The 17,848-nt window shown below is 44.3% G+C and overlaps 1 protein-coding gene across 1 annotated transcript in view; it reads left to right on the top strand.

The window, feature by feature from the left end:
• Positions 1–1,270: 1,270 nt before the first annotated feature.
• syt3 (synaptotagmin 3) overlaps positions 1,271–17,848 on the top strand; it is a 72,070-nt gene continuing 55,492 nt past the window's right edge. The window contains exon 1 of the mRNA XM_008113578.3: positions 1,271–1,443. The gene's annotated coding sequence lies outside the window, so the exon portion shown is untranslated. The remainder of the gene's footprint in view (positions 1,444–17,848) is intronic.

Consider the following 17,848-nt stretch of genomic DNA (forward strand, 5'->3'; position numbering starts at 1 on the left):
TGTAAATTAGAAACATTGAAGTTTGAAATTATGAAACTATTTTTTGAACTCAGAATAGAAAGGTAATACAAAAAAAATGCACCTGTGGCCATCACCGACCCCCTGGATCGCTGCAGCGCCCACCAGGGGGCGGTAGCCCCGACTTTGGGAATCACTGGTGTAGACTCATAATCCAGTTATGCAGTTAAACTGCACTATATAGCTAGTGTAGGGCTATATAATCCAGTTAAACTGCATTATATGGTTAGTGTAGACTCATGTAATCCAGTTCAATGTAGTTAAACTGCATTATATGGTCAGTGTTGACTCATATAATCCAGTTCAAGACAGTTAAACTGCATTATATGGTCAGTGAAGAATCATACAATCCAGTACAAGGCAGTTAAACTGCATTATACAGTCAGTGTAGACTCGTATAATCCAGTTCAAGGCAGTTTTGTGTGTGTGTGTGTGTGTGTGTGTGTGTGTGAGGAGCAACTTGAGTCGCTTCTGGAGTGAGAGAATTGGCCGTCTGCAAGGACATTGCCCAGGGGGCGCCCGGATGTTTTGATGTTTTTACCATCCTTGTGGGAGGCTTCTCTCATGTCCCTGCATGGAGCTGGAGCTGATAGAGGGAGCTCATCCGCACTCTCCCCGGGTGGGATTCGAACCTGGCAGCTTTCAGATCAGCAACCCAACCTTCAAGTTACGAGGCTTTAGTCTACTACGCCATCGGGGGCTCCAGTACAAGGCAGTTAAACTGCATTATACCGTCAGTGTAGACTCATATAATCCAGTTCAAGGCGGTTAGAATGCATTATATGGTCAGTGTAAACTCATATAATCCAGTTCAAGGCAGTTAAGCTGCATTATAGGAGTCTACACCAGGCATGGGCAAACTTTGACCATGCAGGTATTTTGGACTTCAACTCCCACAATTCCTAACAGCCTAGGAATTGTGGGAGTTGAAGTCCAAAACACCTGAAGGGCCAAGGTTTGCCCATGCCTGGTGTAGATGCACCTGGATGTTGGAGTCTCATCAGCCCAGCCCTTAGAAGAAGACAATCCTTCTTTCTCCTGGGAGGCCAGCTTTTGCATCCCAGACCCCGCCTCCAGCAACGGCGGCGGCACTCCCCAGCCTCACGCATTCCCAGCGGGAATCGCCCTGCGTGGCTGTTTGTATCAAAGCGTCCCCCCAAAACAAGACCTCCCCCCCCCCCCACGAGCCTGGGTTTCGGGGTCCCTGGCTGCTGCAGCGCTTCTTGCGCCCCCCGTCCCCATTCTCGCGCGCCCTCTAGCGGCGGCGCGTGGCACAGCAGCGCCCGCTCTCAGAGCAGCCAAGCGAAGGAAGCCGAGAGGGAAGGAAGGAGGCAAAGCAGGAAGGCGAGCCCGCTTTGCCTGGCTCTCTCTCCTTTACAACACAGCACAGCAGCAACAACGCCTGGCGCCTCCGTCCTGCCGCAGGTAAGCCTTGGGGTGGGAAGAGAAAAGACAAAAAGGGTTGCAAGAGGGAGAGCAGAGCCCACTATGAAGATTGAGGGAGGGGAGGGGGGAATAAAGGGGAGGGATACAGGTTAGCAAGAAAGATGCAGGAAAAGGATGGGAGGAAGCAAGGATGCTCCTGCTGGAAGGCTTGCAAGGGGAGAAAAAGGTCCAACTGGGGAGAGGCACAGGTGGGGGGTCTGAGAGGGGAATATGAAGCCAGGCAGGTAAGGGAGGAAGGTGGGTGGTGGGCAAAGGGGTGCAGGAAACGTCTGGGGTTGCCTGGCAGGAAGAAAAATGGGGAGCTGCCCCTGCAAGGATGGGCTCACTCAATGGGCATCAAGGATCTTGACTGCAGCTGCATCCGAGCAGAGGAGGGTTGGGGGGCATCCTTTGATCTTGGCAGCACCCAGCCCCATCCCTCCCCCCCATCCGCCCTTTGCCTGGCGCAGGGTGCTATTAGGAGGCGGTTGGCAGGGCTCAGCTCCACAGGGCACAGACAGTGGGCCAGCTGTTGTGCCAACACGCCGCTAATGGGATTAGGGGAGCACCCTCGCAGGCGGAGGGTGCCAGCCTCCCAGGGCCTGGCTGTGTGTGTTCACAAGTGCAAGGCAAGGGTGGATAGTGAGTGTGCAATAGGGGGATGGAGACGCCGGAGGAGAGAAGGGGCCTGGGTGCCAGGCCAAGGAGGGGTGCCAGGGTGGAGGGAAGGTCAGGGAAGGCCCGTGTCCCCTGTAACTCCAGAGTGCTCCAAGGACAGGACATTCATTGAATCATAGGCTTGGATTCTATACAAGGGCCATCCAGTCCAACCCCCTTTATTTATTTTCAAGTCAGGAGCGACTTGAGAAACTGGAAGTCGTTTCTGGTGTGAGAGATTGGCTGTCTGCAAGGACGTTGCCCAGGGAATGTTTTGGTGTTTTTACCATCCTTGTGGGAGACTTTTCTCATATCCCTGCATGGAGCTGGAGCTGATAGGGGGAGCTCATCCATGCTCTCCCCAGGTTGGATTCAAACCAGCAACCTTCAGGTCAGCCACCCAACCTTCAAGTCATAAGTCCTGCCATCACAAAGGTTTAACCCACTGCGCCGGAGCCTCTGGTGGCATAATGGGTTAAAGCCTTGTAACCTGAAGGTTGGGTTGCTGACCTGAAGGCTGCCAGGTTCAAATCCCACCCAGGGAGAGCGTGGATGAGCTCCCTCTATCAGCTCCAGCTCCATGCGGGGACATGAGAGAAACCTCCCACAAGGATGGTAAAAACATCAAAACATCCGGGCGTCCCCTGGGCAACGTCCTTGCAGACGGCCAATTCTCTCACAACAGAAGCAACTCAGGTTGCTTCTGACACGAAAAAAACCCACTGCGCCACCAGGGGCTCCACAGTCCAACCCCCCTGCCATGCAGGAAAACACAATCAGGAACACCCGACAGCCTCTGTTTAAAAACTTCCAGAGAAGGAGGTTAATATAGATTATCTGGATAATCCTTTACCATTGTCAGTACTGGGTTGCTGTAAGTTTTCTGGGCTGTATGGCGATGTTCGAGAAGCATTCTCTCCTGGCATTTCTATGGCAAGTAATCTTAGAAGTTGTAAGGTCTGTTGGAAACTAGGCAAGGGGGTTTTTATATATCTGTGAAATGTCCAGGGTGGGAGAAAGAACTCTGAAAGACATTTGATGCAAGTGTGAATGCTGCAATTGATCACCTTGATTAGCATTGAATAGCTTTTCAGCTTCAAATCTTAGCTGCTTCCAGTACTAAAAAAAACACTCTAAAATCAGGACATTAAATAAAGAACAACATGCAAAAACGGGAATACCAGACAAGAAACAATCAGGACCAGCTAACACCTCCCAATAAAGGATTCCCTCAGGCAGAAAACAGCCAAGCTTTGAAGCTGAAAGGCTATTCAGTCCTGATCAAGGTGGTCAATTGCAACATTCACACTTGCCTCAAATAGACAAGAGTTCTTCCTCCCACCCTGGACATTCCACAGATATGTAAACCTCACTTGACTAGTTTCCAACAAACCTCACAACCTCTGAAGATGCCTACCATAGATGTGGGTGAAACGTCATGAGAGAATGCTTCTTTTTCTGCAGTTTGAATCCTGGTCTTTAGAGCAGCAGAAAACAAGCTTGCCCCTTCCTCGTTATGTATACTTTGTTTGCAACATCGATGTGCATGTATGCACACACTCACATGCTCCTGTGTATAATGCATTTGTGTCTACCTTTGAAATGGTAGGTACGTCGTGTGTGTATATATATATAAATACACATTCATATATGCTGTTGGAAAAAGAAGGAGTTGTAGCACACAATTGGAATGTTGGTGTGCATGCACACTTATGGGAGCACTGTTCCATACACAAACTGATGGCAACCGCCTTGTACGGAAGGATGTAACACCATCCCACCTTGCACCGGGTTTGTGAGCACGCCACGAATGTGACGGAGCAGCTGTTGGCCTGGGTGTCATAAATAGAAATCTAGTAACACCCCTCCCTTGTGTGCCGCAGCATCTCAGTGCACGCCTAGTGAGGTGAGAAGTTAACGTGCATGTAGACGGGTGAGCACGTTGAGCATGACTGTGTGCTAGAATGGAGATGTGGCTCAGGGATTGGGACCTTGTTGTATCCATAATAAGAGAGGGCATTGAGTAAAATGTTGCTTATTTCCAATGTCTCCTTGCATTTAATTTCCATGAAGGAAGTGCTGTGTTGCATGATTGGGTTGATGGACATTTTACTATGTGTCCATCACAGTGGGACATCAATGGAGACCACCAGATGCAAGCATTCCTCATCTCTGCTGGTATCCATCCAGTACACATAACATTTGGGTTGCTGTGAGTTTTCCAGACTGTATGGCCATGTTCTAGAAGCATTCTCTCCTGGTGTTTTGTCCACAACCTCCTCAGAGGTTGGAAACTAAGCGAAGTGAGGTTTATATATGGGTGAAAGGTCCAGGGTAGGAGAAAGAACTCTTGTCTGTTGGAAGTGTGAATGTTGCAATTAATCACCTTGATTAGCATTGAAAGGCCTTGCAGCTTCAAAGCCTGGCTGATTCCTGCCCAAAGGAATCCTTGTTGGGAGGTGTAAGCGGGCCCAGATTGTTTCATGTCTGGAATTCCCCTTTCTTCTGAGTGTTGTTCTTTATTTACTGTCCTGATTTTAGAGTTTTTTTTTAATACTGGTGTCAGATTTTCTTCATGGTTTCCTCCTTTCTGTTGAAATTGTCCACATTCCTGTGGATTTCAATGGCTTCTCTGTGTAGTCTGACATAGTGGTTGTTTTCCTGCTTTTTGGGGTATTCTGTTTTATGAGTCCTGTGTGTGATTGTGAGCTGCAGAGAACATTAGTTTGGGACAAGGCCAGCTCGAGACTGAACGATCGGAGGCTGCATCTATACTGTAGGATTAATGCAGTTTGACACCACTTTAACTACCGTGGCTCAGTGCTGTGGAATCTTGTGTGTTTTACAAGGCATTTACAAGATTTTACAAGGTACATCACCAAATTACAATTCCCAGGATCCCATAGCATTGACCCACAGCAGTTAAATTGAGGACTAACTGTACCCTGTGTCAAAGCAGGTAATGACATCTTCCATAGAAAAGCACAGTATAATCGAGAGGTTTTGGCACCTGAGACAGAAATCCTATAAAATCCTTTCTCTTAGGTATCTGTAAACATACAATAGGGGGAAAAAATAAAATTTAAAATTAAGATTTGCTGCTCTTTCACGACATCCCAAATTTGCCTCCTCAGGCAGCTGCCTCACTTTGCCTGATGAAAGGACTGGCTCTAGCTTAAGTGAAACCGAATTTTGGTTCTCTTGATCTTTTTGCCACATCAGACATGCCTAGGAGAAGCTGGCACATCACTTTTCTTTTTAAAAAAATAAGGTTTGTTGGACCAATAGGGCAGAGAAGACTATTACAGGATATATAATATTGGACTCCATTGAAAAGGTAAGTTATCACCTACACAAAAAAATTCCACAGCCAGCCTTGGAAATGTTCTCACCCGAGGCAAAGCAGAAAATGCCAGCCTGAGTTAAAGTGCACAGCATACGCTGAGCCCAAGGCTTTTTGCTGCCTGAGGTAAAGCTGCAAACTGCAGCTGTCGTGGTCCAGCAGCCAGGTTATTTTGACAGAAAAACCCACAAATGCCTTTCCCCATCCTTAACAGTAAAATACAATCATAAGGTTTAAAAATAATAATAAACAGCAAATCATGTTGTTGAAAGCTTTCATGGCCAGAATCACTGGGTTGCTGTGAGTTTTCTGGGCTGTATGGCCATGTTCCAGAAGCATTCTCTCCTGACGTTTCGCCTGCATCTATGGCAGGCATCCTCAGAGGTTGTGAGGTCTGTTGGAAACTAGGCAAGTGGGGTTTTTATATATTTGTAGAATATTCAGGGTGGGAGAATGAACTCTTGTCTGTTTGAGGCAAGTGTGAATGTTTCAATTGGTTACCTTGATTAGCATTAAATAGCCTTTCATTTTCAAATTCTGGCTGTTTACTTCCTGGGGGAATCCTTTGCTGGGAGGTGTTAGCTGGCCCTGATTGATTCATGTCTGGAATTCAAACAGCAAATCCCTGTTCTTCTGTGGTGCCCAAATCTTTTACCCAAATCTTTCAGTCTTATCAGCAGCTTTTTATTTTAAGTTTAGATCAGGTTTTCCTCTAGATGCCTTTCAGCTGTAGCACCTAAAGACCCTTGTATTGCCTATGCTGACCATGATAAATGGGAACTGTAGGCCAAAATACATTCTGAGGGCCTCAGGGTGCATCTGCACTATAGAATTAATGCAATGTGACACCACTTTAAATGCCATGGTGCAATGTGTGGAATGAAAGGAGCTGTAGTTTACCTCTTTTGCCTTTCCCGCCAAAGAGTGCTGATGCCTCTCCAGACTACAGCTCCCAGGATTCCGTAGCATTGAGCAATGGCATTTAAAGCAGTGTCAAACTGCATTAATTCTACAATGTGAATGCACCATCCAGTACCCATCTCTGGTTTAAAGAGGTATCTTTTCCAACGCAGTATTCTGAGCCTTTAAATTATCCACTAGGAATCAATATCACTTCTCCCTGCTCTTCACCCCCAGATCCTACGTAGAAATCCATGCTCTGAGGCCAAACCCAGCCTGCACTTGCTCACAAAATTTAAATGCTCCCCCCACCTCCTAAAATACTTTGAATTCTGAATTAGTTCCCAATTCAGCCATACTTAGACTTATGGATTTCAAAGCCCCTCCTCTAGGTATGTTGATGTTTAGATCCAGCTCTGTATTTTGGATAGACCTGATATATTTCACTAAAATTATTTGGCACTAGTAGCAACAATAATTTTAAAAATGAGGGAAATGATGTACGGAGCATCCTGCCTCCAGTCCTGTTGGAGCTGGGCAACCCTTTGTACCCGCTGGGCCTTGTTAGTGGGCCTGTGTTCCATTACGAGGATGCCGGGAAGGTTTGTGGGATGGAGGTGGAATCCCTCATTCTGGCAGCGACAAGGCATCCTATCGACCCGACATGGCTGTGGATGCAACAGGGCTGGGTCATGTTACTCAGAGATGATCACTCAGGAGCAAAAACGGCGGCAGACTTTGGAGGGGAAGATGCAGAACTCCTGGTGAACAGGGGATGGGATTAGGATCAAGTGAGTAAGAGAGAGAGAGAGAGATGCTTGTGGGCTGGGTTCGATAGTAGGCTGCCATGTGGAACCGTAGGCTCTGTGCATAATGTTTTTAAGAGATATGGACTTTTCTCATATATATTGCTTCACTTACTTCAATGCTTGCTGCCTGGGCTTCAATTATTGCTGCTGGGCTTCAGTTATTTAGTTAATTAGTTAAATATCCCACCTTTCTTTCAATATGGAACCCAAGGCTTCAGTGCCAGAGTCTTGATCTGATGATGTCAATAACTGGGAAGAGTGGGAAACTCACATTTTCAGGATGTGGTTTTAGATCTAATAATACATCAATTACATGAACAGTCCTGGGCCTATAAGAGTTGCACGCTAAAGGTTGGAAATCATGTTTTTTGCCAGACTTTGGAAGGAACATGTTAGAAGTACGTGAGCAGAGTACTTTGGGGAATTGTAAAAAGAGCAATCGGAGTCATCCGAGACATGGTATTTTCTATTTTTCTGTATGGTTTTGAAAGCTGGACATTGAAGTAAACTGACAGGAAGAAAATCGACTCTTCTAAATTGTGGTGCTGTTAAGAGGAATCTGCAGATACTATTGACTACTGAAAAGACCGATGAATGGACCTTAGAGCAAATCAAGCCTGAGCACTTGATGGAAGTGGACCGAACTGAGTCTTTTGTGATTTGGATATATCAAGAGATGACATGCCTTACTGAAAAACAATCACAAAGCTTAGTAGAGTGGAAGGCAATAGGAAAAGAGGAAAATAGATGGGTTGATTCAGTGAAGGAAGCTTAAGAGTTTGCAAGATCTGGACTGGATAGTTACTGACCACAGCTCCTGAAGGTCTCCTCGTATTGACATAAGTTGAAGTTGACCTGAAGGCAAATAACAAGAAAATGAGAACAAAATTACATGACTTGCTGTGAGTTTTCCAGGCTGTATGGCCATGTCTCAGAAGCAGTCTCTCCTGACATTTCACCCACATCCTCAGAGGTTGTGAGGTCTGTTGACTAGGCAAGTGGGATTTATATATCTGGAAAGTCAAAGGTGGGAGAAAGAACTCTTGTCTGTTGGAGGCAAATGAGAATGTTGCAATAGGCCACCTTGATAGCCTTTCAGCTTCAAAGTGTGGCTGCTTCCTGCCTTGGGGAATCCTTTGTTGGGAGGTGTTACCTGTCCCTGATTGTTACATGTCTGGAATTTCTCTGTTTTCTGAGTGCTGTTCTTTATTTACTGTCCTAATTTTAGAGTTTTTTTTAATATTGGTAGTCAGATTTTGTTCATTTGCATGGCTTCCTCCTTTCTGTTGAAATTGTCCACATGCTTGTGGATTTCAGTGGCTTCGCTTGTGTAGTCTGACGTGGTGGTTTTTAGAGTGGTCTAGCATTTCTGTGTTCTCAAATAATATGCTGTGTCCAGGTTGGTTCATCAAGGGCTCTGCTATGGCTGACTTCTCTGGTTGAATTAGTCTGCAGTGCCTTTCATGTTCCTTGATTCGTGTTTGGGCCTTGCTGCGTTTGATGGTCCCTATGTAGACTTGTCCACAGCTGCATGGTATACAGTAGACTCTTGCAGAGGTGAGAGGATCCTTTCCTTCACTGAACGTAACATTTGTTGGATTTTCTTAGTGGGTCTGTAGATAGTTTTTAGGTTGTGTTTCTTCATCAGCTCTCCTATGTGGTCAGTGGTTCCCTTGATATGGTAAGAACACTTTTCCTCTGGGTGGATCTTTACTCTCATGGCTTGTTCTTGGTCTTGCAGTTTTTCTGATGTCTGTGGTGGAGTCTCCATTGCCCTGTAGAGTCCAATTTAGGTAGTTCAGTTCACCTTGGAGGAGATTACATGCCTTTCACAAAGGTGTATAGCAACTGGTAACCTTATTTCTTATGGAATGAATAATCTTATTACTTTTGAGGCACAAAAATGAACTTTTCAAATTTAAGGCTGTTTTCTAACTTTTAGTGTGGATTTCCTTTTTAAAAAAAGGAGTAATAAAGAAAATGCAGATAAAAGGGAAAGTGAGTGACAGTAATGGTTCTCTATCTGATTCTTTGGACAGAGATCCAGTGACAGTCTCCTTTAATTACAAAATGTCCATCCCCACCAATAGGTGAGAATGGGAGAGAACAGAGACCTATCATTATTCCTACCATTTCTTCTATCCTTTTTTCCTTCAAAACTATATGTTAGAAAAAAAGTGATGGAACTACTGTATAATTCGTTTATTAGTTCGAGGAACCATCTCTCTGGAAGCAACCTGAGTGTCTAAAGAAGTTAACATCCTTCCCAATAGGCCTTTTCTGCCATTATGCTTGATGTATGTCCTTTTGATTTATGTTAAAAGCAAAGGCCTTGCCTTGGAGTACCTTTCCCCAGCCAAACTCCCTACATATATTTTGGACAGCGATTCCCGTGAGCCTCAACTAAGTGGTGAAGGATCATGGCAGTGGGAGATCAAAACAGTTGAAAGGCACCAGCTTGGGAAAGGCTGCTTTAAAGTTTACTTTGTCTTGTAAGTTTGTATGTTTGTATACAAACATGCTTATACATTTCTGGAGGGCAGATACTACACAACAGCAGCTGTAAAGCATTAGTTGCCATTTTGAGGTACAGTAGAGTCAATTATCCAACATAAACAGGCCGGCAGAACGTTGGATAAGCGAATATGTTGGATAATAAGGAGAGATTAAGGAGAAGCCTATTAAACATCAATTTAGGTTATGATTTTACAAACTAAGCACCAAAACATCATGTTATACAACAAATTTGACAGAAAAAGTAGTTCAATATGTAGGAATGCTACGTTGTAATTACTGTATTTACGAATTTAGCACCAAAATATCATGATGTATTGAAAACATTGACTACAAAAATGTGTTGGATAATCCAGAACGTTGGGTTAGCGAGTGTTGGATAAATGAGACTCTACTGTACATACCTTGAATACGATCAGTTGTAGTTAAAGGATTACTAATGGTATTATTGCTGTGATGTGGTGTTTCTCAGCCTTTAGCTCTCCAGATGTTGTTAGACTTTAGTCCCCAGAAGGCTTAGTCTGGAAGTCACGGATTCTAGAAGTTCACAGTTTGGTTTGCCAAAGGTTGAGAACCAGTGGATTTGGGGGCATTTGGTCAAGGTCTGGTTCCTTGCAGTAGTCAACCATTGGGAGTCTTTGGCTACAAAATGCTTGATGGCTTCTAGTTTTTGTTGTTGTTGTTGTTGTTGTTGTTGTTGTTTGCTGTCAAGTCAATTTTGACCTATGACTATTCTATGAATAAGAAACCTTCAAGTCATCAACTGCTCTGCTTAAGACTTGCAAAATCAGTGCCATGGCTTTCTTGATTAATCAGTCCACTTGTGCAATTTCTTTCTTTTCTTACTGCCTTCCATTTCACCAAGCGTAATTATATTTTCCATTAAGTCATGCCATGTATGATGTGTCCAAAGTATGACAGCCTCAGTTTAATCTAATGAGAGTTCAGGCTTAGATCCATTCGTCTTTCAGTGGATTTCAAAGGGGGTAAGAAAGGGAAGTAGGCTTTCAGCAGCAAGCTAAATGAGACCCCTACATAGCCAGATGAAATATGTGTTTGTTTTTGTTCCCCAGGTCAAAACCAAAGTTTTCTGACATTTGGGAAGCTTCACAGGGTGGCAGCAAGATTCCTCACAGTTTGAGAAGCTTTTCAATGCTATTTGTTTGTGCAGAAATGCAAGTGGGTTTTCTACATTAAACAAATGTTTATATAGAAATCATATTTTCTAAACAGGAAACTATTTTGCACAGACAGCATTGCCTCCTGTGCAGAAAACACATTTTCTACACATATTCCATGTTTTTTGTACAGAAAGTTATATACAGTCCTATGCAAGCAAATTACCCAAACAAAGAGTGTAATGGAATGCAAACCTGGAATTGTTTCTCCATGTGAGGATGAAATAAGTAAGGATTTGCAACATTTTCATAAAATACTAGTTGCTGGGGGCAACCGTGCAGGAGGTCTATTGTCCTCCATGCTCTCCTTGTGTTTTTTTGGAAACCAGAGAGACATTGTGGTTAGAATGTGGTACTGGGACTTGGGAGATAAAAGTTCTCATCCCCATTGAGGCAAGAACATTGGGTGCCATTGACTCTCAGCTGTGTATGTCACCTTGAGCTCATCCAAAGAAAGTCAGGGTCTACATTGTGGTGGTGGTGGTGATGATGACGATGATGACTATAATAATCATCATTCATCTCACAGGGCACAGTCATTTTATGAGTTACTGCTAAGAACTTGTGGAGAGAAAGTCATGGTAGATGGACCACTTGGTATATTCTTCTGGGTACTTTAGGACAACCAATTATTGTTCTTGGTCCTCTGGTCATGGAAATAAAGATTGGAAGGTGGGACTAAAAAACAGAAATCCAAAGATCCCTTTGGTCACAAAACAGAGCAAGATTTGCTGATTAGGAAGACTACAAATTGTGGCCTTGTGAATTAGACAGGTAGAATTCTCAAGATGTAGTATTTGGTCACCTTGAAAAGTTCATACACTCCAGGTTCTTTCCAGTGTATGGTTTTGTGGGTAACAACCTGTTAAGTAAGAACAAGCCAGTGTGAAAGGGAACAATTAAAATGAGGTAAGGTTGAGGAGCTGCAAGCAATAGTGCGGAGGAGCCAAGGCTTGTGGGATCAAAGCATAAGACTTTAAGATTAGCAGGAATATTAATAACTCAACTTTCTCCCACCAATCTTTCATGTCCCCTTTGATCTTAGCTACAACTTGCATAGCAGCTGGGCTGGGACACAGGAGGTAGCATGGTTTTGAAGAAGCAATTATGATGCTTTAGCTTTGCAAAAGACTGAGTGGTGATGTGAAGTGCTTTACAAGGTTTGTTAATATGGATCAACACTCTCCTAGTGGCACAGTGGGTTAAACCCTTGTGCCGGCAGGACTGATGACTTAAAGATTGGCTTGCTGACCTGAAGGTTGCCTGTTCAAATTCAACCCAGGGAGAGGAGGAATGAGCTCCCTCTATCAGCTCCTGCTCCATGCGGGGACATGAGAAAAACCTCCCACAAGGATGGTAAAAACATCAAAACATCCAAGCATTCCCTGGGCAATGTCCTTGCAGATGGTCAATTCTCTTGCAGTTGCAGTTTCTCAACTCGCTCCTGACACAAAAAAACACTCCTGTGGGTTTGTGTGGGTTATGGGGACTTGCATGTTGAATGTACAGACACCAGAATTTATCCACATGTGCAAGGAACTTGTGGTTTTGAGAACAGGGGCTTATACCTTCCCTTATTTGTTCTTATCATGTCCACCTGCCTTCACCCGTTTGCTTGTGAGCAGATGGCAGCCGATTCCTGCGGGCGATGCGCTGGCCACTGTTCACCTGCCCATTGCCTCATTAGCGCAACTGTGTCTCTATTACGGTACAAGCGATGCCCTGCTTTCCTTGCCTCTCCCCTCCCTGCCAGGAAATATAGATCATGAAGGCAAGGCCTGTCTGGAAACCCAAGATCCCAGAATTAGTCGAGTCTCTTTGATACAGCACTGCTCCCATGCTCCTGGCACACAGCCGCCGTCGGCGTGGGCAGCCGTGGAGCTAAATGAGAAAGACAGCCTTCATGTTTTCACTGTCTCCTCCTTCTCAACTGCAAGGCCTTTGGGGCAGGGAATCCAGCCCTTTTTAAATAAAACCAATGAATGTGCTGTTTCTGGCGCACGGTTGTAGCCGGAGACCTGTGAAATCTTAACATCCTTCCATCTTGCCTTCTCTACTAGCTGTGTGGGAGAAAACGTGTTCCTTCTTTTCATGTGTAAATTGGAAGCTGTATTCATACTCAGTTTGGTTTCCATCAATCCCTGCCTTCTTTTCCAGCCTCCACAAGCTGTGGAGACCCTATCACAGTGGTGGGAGGGGAGAGATTATTTTGCTCATGTGGGTGTGTGCGCTCCTCTCTTTCCCTAGCATGGTGGCGGTACTAACCAGCACACGCAACCACCTTCCAGGAGATTCCCCTTGAAATCCCCCCATTCTCTTGTTCTCCTCTCACTCAATACACCCAGTGACTCACTGCATGCGGGGGTGGAGGGTGGCGAGTGATTGAAGCCGCGTTGGATCAATGTGGGAGCCAAAGAGAACTGAAATCCAAGTGTTCCCTAGACTCCTCTTGAGTATAGAGCACACAAGCAACACCTTCACAGTCCTGACTTCTTCCCTTCTTTGTGGCCTCTCGATGGTGTATTGGGAAGCCACAGTGGCAGGCAAACTTGGGGAAAGTGTGCCACAGGTGTGTGCCTCAGTGCTTGCTTTGGGGGAAAATGTGCATGGATATCCCATTGCCTGCCTACGCTTTTGCCTTGTCTACCATGTGTACCTTCACAGGGGAGGTTGAGTGTTTACAGGAAGGTTGAGTGACTCTTCTTCAAGTTCATTGTGTCTTCACAGCAGGTGAGATTCAGTCTCGCATTCTGTCGTTCAAGGAACTGATCGGTACAAATGTCATGAGAACAAAGTGGTTGTCTGGGCAGATTTCTTTTGATGTGCCACTGAGCATATTGCCGAGAGCAAAGCAGGAATGTCAAACAGGTTCTCGGAGGGTGTCCTATTCATGGCAGGCATTGTCTGAAGACCTCAGAGAAGCAACTTTTGATACAGCAAGCCTCCAGACAGTATGATCCGAAAGATTCTCAGCGTTATTGTCCACAAAACAGGAATGTTTCCAAGCTTTGGTTCTACATGTGTTTGCATTTGCTCGGAAAGCTCCTTACTCAGTGTGTGTCCCAAGAAAGTCACATTGTTGATGAGACCGAGTCAAGCTCTATTATAGTTGTGTATATCTTTCAAGTCAGGGATGTTCCTTCAGGTTGCTTGTGGACTTGCGGCAGTCCCATGAATTTCATCATGTTTTCTGAGCTAAGGAAGTCTTAGAGGTGAGTTGCCCTTGCCTTCCTCTAAATTACAACTTACTGAACCTGGCTATATTTCAGAAGAAGGACCTAGCAAAGCCACCTCTGCGTATTCCATGACATGGGATTCATGAGATCATAATAAATTGACAGATGACTTGAGGGCATGCATATATGGACACCTTGACATTCCTTGAGATTCTTTAACCATCCCTCTTCCAAGTACAGTAGAGTCTCACTTACCCAACACTCGCTTATCCAACGTGATATTTTGGTGCTAAACTCATAAATACAGTAATTACTACATAGCATTACTGCGTATTGAACTACTTTTTCTGTCAAATTTGTTGTATAACATGATGTTTTGGTGCTTAATTTGTCAAATCATAACCTAATTTGATGTTTAATAGGCTTTTCCTTAATCCCTCCTTATTATCCAATGTATTTGCTTATCCAACGTTCTGCCAGCCCGTTTATGTTGGATAAGTGAGACTCTACTGTACTAACCATGCCTTCCCATGCTTTGCTTCCAAGATCAGAGAGGATCTGTAGTCTTCGTGGTATTTAGGCACATGTGTGTATTTATACAGTGTCCTAAAGATATTGCCCAGTAAATAACTATGTGGCGTGAAGGTCAGAAAATGCACAATAGCTCAGTAACGGGTGCATGGTGAGTTGGATCTATATGTCTGCTGCTGGGAATAAGCATCTGTGGATCAGGGCTGGGCATTTTGGGAAAGAAGTCATTCCTCCATCTCTTTGAGTGGACCATTCCTCCTACACACACACACACACACACCACCCCATTACACCGTAAGCATTTCAACACAGCAGAGTAACATTATGGTTGTTGTTTTGGCCAGTTTTCACAGTTTGGGGCTGGTCCTGGGGGGAAGATGGTCTGAAAATTGTCATTTTCAGGAGGCATAGGGACTATATTTTGGTGTCTTTAGAGATGCCCTTTTCCCACCCCTGCAGTAGGTGGTAGCCAGTCATTCATGCAGGGTTTATCTGACCATTAACTGCAGTGAGCTGCCACCATACAGAGACGGTGGAGGTGATTTAGTATTTAAGAGCACCAGGCTGGGACTCAAAAAACCCAGGTTCTGGTTCCCCCCTGCGCCACTAAACCCCTTAGGCTAGCAACATTCCCTCCCGCTCCCTCCTCCGACTTTCTGCTTGACCTACCTCAGAGGTTTGTTGTGTGGATAATGTAGGGAAGAGGGAAGCCGTTTATGTACGCTTCCTTGCGCTCACTGGAGGAAAAATGGGATATAAATGTAATGAATAATAATCCACCTCGGGCAGCAGATTTGAGGGCCGTGAAAGGGCAAGGAATTGTTAGTTATTCAATTTGAGCGTATTGTATTTTTAACTGCTGGAAGAGGCGCTTGTGAGATTTTCTGCCTCAAGTGCCAAAATAATTTGACTGGCCTCAGAATGACTCGTCTTGATTCGGGGATGGGCCAATGCGATTTCGCGACTCTGCCTCAGGCATCACAATGTCTTGGGCTGGTTATGCCTCTGTGTGCTGTTTTGGAGCTCATGGACTCCCTGGTCAACCGCCACTGGGAATTAAATGCTTCGTTTCGCTTCCCACAACTCTCCATCCTCCAGAGGTGTTGGCCTACAAGTCCCATAATTCCTAGGCAGCTAGGTACTTCCAGGTGGAGATTTCTTAGTGCTGCCATGCCATAGTTATTTCACACCTATTCCATCTTTATCCACCTTCATAAATGCCTCTAAAATGGGGTAGGTGGATGTCATGTGGTATAGCGGCATGCTTTTGTGCTGCTGTGCATCCATGCTTGTATGTAATGAGACCATACTTGTCGTAAATATGTGAAATTCAGAGCTGGGGAACAGTCCTTTCTAAAAAAAAACATTATAACTCCCATTATCCCCCAGCCAGCATGATGATATAGGATAATGAATAGGAAATTGGGGAGTTGCAGTTCAAATGAAGTAGGTTTTCCAAACTTCGGGGGTGACCAATCATATTTCCATCTGGTGCTAAGATGAGGTTGGATCTGATTTGCAACTCAATTTTCAAATAAAGTGCTGCAGTGTTCTCTCCTGGGACCAATACTTTTGAATATTTTAATGAACAGTATAGGATGGAGGGAACCTTTTTTCAAATTAGCAAATAATACGGAGCTATGGTGCTGCAATGGGTTAAACCGTTGTGCCTGCTGAACTGCTGACCTAAAGATTGGTTGCTGACCTGAAGGTTGCCGGTTCAAATCCGCGGAATGGGATGAGCTCCTGTCTGTCAGCTCTAGCTTGAGGGGACATGAAAGACGCCTGCCAGCTAACACATCCTGGCGACCCTGGGCAATGTCTCTGTAGACGGCCAATTCTCTTACACCAGAAGCAACTTGCAGAATGCTCTCAAGTCGTTTCTGACACAATAAAAAAAGCAAATAATACAAAACTGAGAGAAGTAGATAATGCATTGGAAGACAGGAGCAAAATTCAAAGGGATCTTGATAAATTAGAAAAGTTGACCAAAATTAATAAAATGAAATTCAAGAGAAATGAGTGCAAGATTCTACATTTAGGACACTAAAATTAAATATACAGGTATAGAATGGAGGATACATGACTCTTCAGTATTATGTGTGAAAGGGAGTTTGGAATTATTTTTTTTATCTTGAGCCAGCTGTGTCGTGCTGCAACAAGGAAGACCAGTGCTATGTTAGTTTGTGTTAATAAAAACATAGCTCCCAAGCTAAGAACCTCATTTTAAATAGGAGTTCCTTATCTGTGCTGCTACATGCTGAGCGTGCTCTAGCTCAGGCACGGGCAAACTTTGGCCCTCCAGATGTTTTGGACTTCAACTCCCACAATTTCTAACAGCCTACCAGCTGCTAGGAATTGTTGTAGTTGGAGTCCAAAACACCTGGAGGACCGAAGTTTGCCCATGCCTGCTTTAACTTTAGATCTTGTATTGAGCAGCCATTGGACCTGATGGCCCATTGAGCCCCTTCCAACTCTGTGATTCTATGAATATCACTTTGGTGTTTTATACGCAGCCTCTCAAGATGACCTTATGCCAGTTGCTATATCTCAGCATGCTCTACCTGGCAGGATTGTAGTAAGCGCGAAAGTCGTGTATACAATAGAGTCTCACTTATCCAACATAAACGGGCCGGCAGAACGTTGGATAAGCGAATATGTTGGATAATAAGGAGGCATTAAGGAAGAGCCTATTAAACATCAAATTAGTTTATGATTTTACAAATGAAGCACCAAAACATCATGTTAGACAACAAATTTGGCAGAAAAGTAGTTCAATACGCAGTAATGTTATGTAGTAATTACTGTATTTATGAATTTAGCACCAAAATATCACGATATATTGAAAACATTGACTACAAAAATGCGTTGGATAATCCAGAACGTTGGATAAGCGAGTGTTGGATAAGTGAGACTCTACTGTACTTCCTTAATCTCCTTGGAGAAGGCAAGATAGAAATGCAACAGAGAGATGAATTCACTGGAATAATTTGCATATCCAAATATAAACCTGCCTCTGAGTTATTTCAGATCAGGGATTTGTTCCAGCAGACTAATTTAAACCTAACATTTGCTATTTTTATTCATTTGGGAATTGGTTGAGACCTATGCGGATCTCCTACAAATCTACCAATTGATTCCATTCTACCATCTACTGACCTCTGCTGCTATAGAACGATTAAATCTGAATCACAGTTTGGAGCATTTATGTTTTGCACAACCAGCTAGAAAATTCTGAGCATTATAGTCCCAAAATGTTACTTTCCTTTACTGAAATCAAGCATATCTTGATTTCAG

This window comes from Anolis carolinensis, chromosome 6, assembly GCF_035594765.1.
Source record: "Anolis carolinensis isolate JA03-04 chromosome 6, rAnoCar3.1.pri, whole genome shotgun sequence".
In the NCBI taxonomy this organism is placed as follows: Eukaryota; Metazoa; Chordata; class Lepidosauria; order Squamata; family Dactyloidae; genus Anolis; species Anolis carolinensis.